We start from the raw sequence: 6,582 nt of genomic DNA, 5'->3' as shown, positions 1-6,582 counted from the left end.
AACAGCAATACAATAAAGACAACAACAACAACAACAAAATGGGAAAAACGGCCTCCAGGAGCAGTAGATTCATACGTAGTGCAGGAACTCAGACCCAGCAATAACCCTGGAGGCAAAGAAATAAATAAATGAATGAATTAAATGAAAGTGAATTAAAGGAGGAAATCTGGGCACACAAAGAGCCACCAGGGCCACACAGGCATAGAGAGAGCCCGTGAGGACACAGGGAGAGAGCAGCTGTCTGCACACCAAGGACAGAGGCGTCAGAAGAAACCAAACCAGCTAGCGTCTTCAACTTCCAGCCTCAGGCCTGTAGGGAAACCAGTGTCTGTCATGTAAGGTGCCCAGCTGTATTTTGTCATGGCAGCACTGCAGACTAACACAGGTAGTTAATGCAGGGCCCTGAATACACACTACAGAGTCCTTCCTGGGTGTGGAGCATTCAGTGTCTGAAAGCAGAGCCTAGTTCTCTTTGTCTTCTGCACATGCCCTGAGAAGTTCCCTTCACCAAGCACAGCACTTCAAGTTGGTAATATATATATATATATATATATATATATATATATATATATATATATATATATATATTTAATATTTATGTTTTCAGCCGATCTTGGATGGACCTTGAAAAAATCATGTTGAGTGAAATAAGTCAGAAACAGAAGGATGAATATGGGATGATCTCACTCTCAGGCAGAAGTTGAAAAACAAGATCAGAAACAAAAACGCAAGTAGAACCTGAAATGTAATTGGCATATCGCACCAAAGTAAAAGACTCTGGGGTGGGTGGGTGGGGAGAATACAGGTCCATAAAGGATGATAAATGACATAGTGGGGGTTGTATTGTTAAATGGGAAACTGGGGAATGTTATGCATGTACAAACTATTGTATTTACTATTGAATGTAAAACATTAATTCCCCAATAAAGAAATAAATTTTTTAAAATTATTTATTCCCTTTCGTTGCCCTTGTTGTTATTGTTATAGTTATTATTGTTGTCGTCGTTGTTGGATAGGACATAGAGAAATGGAGAGAGGAGGGGAAGACAGAGAGGGGGAGAGAAAGACAGACACCTGCAGACCTGCTTCACCGCCTGTGAAGTGACTCCCCTGCAGGTGGGGAGCCGGGGGCTCGAACCGGGATCCTTACGCTGGTCCTTGTGCTTTGTGCCACCTGCGCTTAACCCGCTGCGCTACCGCCCGACTCTCGGTAATATATTTTAAAATTTTAAGATAGGTCACAGAGACTAGATACTCTGCTTTGCTTGAAGCCCTTAGTTCAAGCCCCCGGACTACTTGGAAACAACATCGCCAGGGCCAGCCCCACAGATGGCGGAGCAGTTAGTGTTGACGGCGTCTCTCTCCTCTCTGTTTCTTTTCTCCCTTCATTTCAGAAAAATAAAACACGAAAAGCTGAGGGAATCACATATGCAGGAGGCCATGGTCGCGTGAGAAGATAAAATGAAAGACAAATAGAGCGCAGGAAGATATCACAATGTGCAAGCGCGCTGGGCTTGCATGTCTGAGGCCTCAGTGGTTCCAGGTTCAATTCCTAGCACCACCTTATGCCAGAGCTGAGTGGTGCTCTGGTATCTATTTTTGTTTCATAGAAATAAATAAATCTTAAGAAACAAAGATGAACACATGTTACAGTGCTCAAGGACCCAGGCCGGGGAGCCAGAGACGACCCGAACTGCCCCTGCGGCTCCAGACAGACTATGACCCACAGAGTCAACGACTGCCACCTCTCCAGATTCAAAGGAGGTCTCGAAACTTGACATCAGGCTCAACCTGACGCTGTTGACTGGCTACGGAAGAAGGGCAAACGCTAGAAGAAGAAGAAGAAGAAGAAGGACCCAGGTTCAAGCCCTGATCCCCACCTGCAAGAGGAAAGCTTTGTGAGTGGTAAAGCAGTGTTGCAGGTCTCTCTCTCTCTTTCTCCCTCTCTATCATCCCCATCCCTCTTGATTTTTTGCTGTCTCTATTCAATCAATAAATAAAGAAAACGAGAAAGGAAGAAATAAGTAAGACACTGTCACTGCCTTCATGATGCTTGAGTGTCAGTGGCAGAGGGGGACAGGCATGGTCAATAACCAGCAAAGCGGGAAGCGATGTGGGAGCTGGAAGAGGGGAAGCCCTAAGGAAGGGACCATAGTGTTGGCTGGCCAGGATTCAGACAGGGTGAGAACTGGGGGGCACGACTGGAAGGGCGAACTACATGAGTGGAGAGTTGAGAATGTTTTCATTTCTGGCTCCAGCTAGAGTCGTTCATTCTTGTCAGGAAAAGCCACTTCGGTTTGGAGATTTGGGCCTTCTAGTCTTTAGACCTTAGGATTCAGTCCTTGCCTAACTCCCTCCCGGAGCTGGGAGACTTCAGCGCCTATTCCAACCTGGTCTGGAAGCTGAGGTAGACCAACAAGGAGGATCGATTGGCTTGTGCAGGGTGGAGAAACGTCGAGGGACAGCAAACGGGGGCAGAGCTGGGGTTGCGATAAAGGAACTTGAGAGGCAGAGCAAGTGATGAGATAACCAAACTGACCCAGAGATACTGAGGCCCAGCAATCTCGGAAAGGGCGGGGGAGGCAGCACCTGGAGCAAAACTCCTTGTGGCCCTAAAATACAGCAGAAGAACTTTTTGGAAGCCTTGCTTGACATTAAAAGGACAGAAGCATTCCGAGGGATCTTGGTGGTCACTCACTGGGTAGAGTGCATGCCTTATCCTGTGCAAGGCCCTGGGCTCCATCCCCTGCACAACACCAACTGAACTCCACGGGTGACGGAGCAGTGCTGTGGTGTCTCTCCTTCTTCCTCAGAAAAATATACCGAACAGACAGAAAGAAAGAGAGAGAAAGAAAGGGAAAGAAAGGAAGGAAGGAAGGAAAGAAGGAAGGAAGGAAGGAAGGAAGAAAATTGGGGAGGGCAAGGAAAAAAAAAAGAGCAGAATGCTGTTGTACATGCTCAAGACCCTGTGTTCATTCCCCGGCACTTTATTAGGAAAAAAGGGGGTATTTTAATAGGTAGAAGTCAAAGGTCACTGAAGGTTGTTGACCAAAAGTCAACAAAATGACATTTGAAGGGGCAAACATTAAGTGGCAGCACTACAGAACTGGAATCGGAGGAAAGCACATCAGTGTCTGATGTGAAGGTTGCAACGGTCTTTGAAAACACCCAGTTTCTTTCTTTCTTTCTTTCTTTCTTTCTTTCTTTCTTTCTTTCTTTCTTTTTTTTAAAGTTAAAACACTCCTTAATTTTTTACTCCTGGTACCACTACCACAATTTACAGGGCAATATACCTGATGTAATGAAAAGAAAAGAAAAAGACAAAACTACAACAGATAAAAGACCTCAGGAGGGCAGGGGGAGATAGCATAATGGTTACGCAAACAGACTGTCATGCCTGAGGCTTCAAAGTCCCAGGTTCAATCCCCTGCACCACTGTAAACCAGAGCTGAGCAGATGAGTGCTCTGGTAAAAAACAAACAAAAAAAAAAACTGAGGAATGTACATCTAATTGACACTACACTGCATTAATCAATCAACTTTTTGCAAACTGCGGCTATGACAGCCCTGAACAAGAAGAGTTGGTTTCCTGTTTAAGCTGAAGTAACTCTTCTGGCTATGGATCATGGCTCCTTCTGTGGCAGATTTTAACAGTTCCTCTAATGGATTTGGGACGACTGTCTCCACGTAACCTCCAGCTTTCCTGACAACTCCTCGCTCTCTCTCCTGCTAAGAACTGTAGCCCTTTTCTGCTGAGTTTAGAACCTTCTGCTCCCATAGCCATCACTTCTACCACCACAGGAACTGTCTGAGTTTCTTCCACCAAAACTCCCCCCCCCCCCCCCCCCCCCCCCCCCCCCCGCTTCAGGGGTCCATAATCTGATTGCTGTTGTCCATGGCCATTTCCAAAATCATTGTAATTCCCACCACCATAGTTACCACCACCAAAATTTCCTTCTTCATTGTAACCATCATATCCTCCTCCACCACCACCACGTATCCACCACCTTGGTTTCCATATCCTGGTCCACCACTGCCATAGCCTCCTCTACTGCTATATCCAGAGTTGCCGCCATGCCCTCCAAATCCATTATATCCACCATCACCTTCTCGGTAACGACCTCTGCTGCCACCACCTCTGCCCTGACCTCCTCTTCCGCCAGTTTCCTCCACGACCCATGACGTTGCCAGAGCCACCTCCAAGACCTCTTTGTGATCCAGCTGACTGCCTTTCTTGCTTAGAAAGGGCCATTTTCACTTCACAATTATGCCCATTAGGGAGTCGGGCAGTAGCGCAGCGGGTTAAGCGTAGGCGGCACAAAGTGCAAGGACCCGTGTAAGGATCCCGGTTCAAGCCCCCTGCTCCTCACCTGCAGGGGAGCCGCTTCACAGGCGGTGAAGCAGGTCTGCAGGTGTCTCTCTGTCTCTCTTCCTCTCTATCTCCCCCTTCTCTCTCAATTTCTCTCTGTCCCTATCCAATAACAAATAAATAAATAAAGTTAAAAAAATAAATAAATCTAAGAAAATTATGCCCATTAATAGTGTGGTATCTCTGAACAACAATTTTATCAACTGTATCTTGATCATCGAAACTTACACAAGCAAATCCTCTCTTCTTTTCCCACTCTGCCTGTCTTCCATAACTTCTATGCTTTCAATCTTGCCATACTTTTCAAAGTCATCTCTCAGACCGTACTCTTCTGTAACTTCTTTAATACCACCAGCAAAAATGTTCTTCGTTGTTAGATGGGCACCAGGCTTTTACAGAATCCTTTCCTCGCCTGTCAACTTTGTGTGGTCAGGCACACATAGCCGCAGCCACCTCTTCCACACAAGAGTAAGTCACAAAGCCAAAGCCCCTGGCTGGGACGTTTTTTGTTTGGGGGTCTCGCATCACCACACAATCTGGAAGAAGTGTGCCCCATTTCTCAGAATGTTCTCTTAAACGATCATCTGTGCTTTCAAAGCTCAGGCCACCAATGAACAGTTTTCTCAATTGCTCTGGTTCCTTTCGATCACGAGCCTCCACGGCGGCTATGGCGAGGCAACGATGACAACTAAGACAACGACAGTCAATGGTCGGAGTCTGCCTGGGGGCGACCAGCTGGCTGTTTTACCTCCATTTTGAGACCGGACTCGCTTCTTACAACTGGAGTTCAATATCTATCTATCTATCTATCTATCTATCTATCTATCTATCTATCTTTCTTTCTTTCTTTCTTTCTTTCTTTCTCTTTCTCTCTTTCTCTCTCTCTTTCTTTCTTTCTTTTTCTCTCTCTCTTTCTCTCTCTTTCTTTCTTTCTTCCTTTCTTTCTTTTTCTCTCTCTTTCTCTCTCTTTCTTTCTTTCTTCCTTCCTTTCTTTTTCTCTCTCTCTTTCTCTCTCTCTTTCTTTCTTTCTTCCTTTCTTTCTTTTTCTCTCTCTCTTTCTTTCTTCCTTCCTTCCTTCCTTTCTCTCTTTTTCTTCACTTTTCTTTTTCCTTTTTTTGTTCACATCATACCCACTTGCTCAATAAAAGTTAAAGGGAAGTGAATGTCCCCAGTATTGTGATTTTTTTTTTTCTTTTCTTAAACTAAGATCTTTCTTAGAAGAAAGTAACAAATGGCTATCATGGTTTATACATCACAGTCCTGGGAAATTAGCCAATGTGAGTTACTTTTAGATAATATAGTAATTCCTGGATGGACTAATGGACCTGAATTTCTAAACCTGCAGGTTGAGAATCTGAAGTGGGTGTCAGTTATCTTGGCTGTAAACAAAGGAGATATATTCTTGTGATCTAGACAAAAAATGTAACAGATCAAAGGATGTGGTGCAGGCCATGGGGGTGGGGGGTGGAGGAGTCATTAGATCCTTGGACCTCTGGAGGTCGGAATTAAATCATCTCCAGAGATCTTGGTTGCAGGAATTTGTGAAATGTCTTCTCTTAATAGGATACTGTTTCAGATAATGTAGCGTCACTGCCTTCTGTGCCTGTGTTTCTTAGCTCAAAGTCCAAATTCCTGGGATTAAATTTGTTATTGACTAAACAAAGATCAAACATCGAACTCTAAGCTGGATTTAGAGGACAGAATGTTGTTACTGATAGTCTCATCCAAGTCACATAGTGGGGGCCCTGGAGGTGGTTTAGACAGTGACTCCCCGACTTCGAGCCCTGGTACTGCTGGGAACATCAAGGACAGAATCCAGGGAACTCCGAGGATGGTGGTAGGCGCTCTGGTAGCTCTCCCTGCTTTTCTCTCTCCCTGAACAAAATTATATAGAATAAATATATTTATTTATTTTTATTTATATGGAGCAGGAGGGGGTGGGGCATAGCATATTGATTATGCAAAAGAGACTTTCACATCTGAGGCTCTCAAGTCCCAGGTTCAACCCCCCATAAGCCAGAGCTGAGCAGCAGCAGTGCTCTGGTAAAAAACAAAACAACAACAACAAACTGGAGCCGGAGGTAGCTCAGAAGCACAGGAGCCTGAGTAAGGCCCTAGGGTCACTCCCTGGCATTGCAGTAAACAAAGTCACATATGGGACCTGCTGAGCAGAAGCAGAAACCCCCCTGCCCCAAGGAAGGGATTTTGGGTAA

General features: G+C 45.1%; 1 pseudogene; it reads right to left on the bottom strand.

The window, feature by feature from the left end:
- Positions 1-3,236: 3,236 nt before the first annotated feature.
- Positions 3,237-5,021, bottom strand: LOC132537636 (heterogeneous nuclear ribonucleoprotein A3-like; annotated as a pseudogene).
- Positions 5,022-6,582: the final 1,561 nt, after the last annotated feature.

This window comes from Erinaceus europaeus, chromosome 3 (assembly GCF_950295315.1).
Source record: "Erinaceus europaeus chromosome 3, mEriEur2.1, whole genome shotgun sequence".
Taxonomy (NCBI): Eukaryota; Metazoa; Chordata; class Mammalia; order Eulipotyphla; family Erinaceidae; genus Erinaceus; species Erinaceus europaeus.
This window is presented reverse-complemented; position numbering and strand designations above follow the sequence as displayed.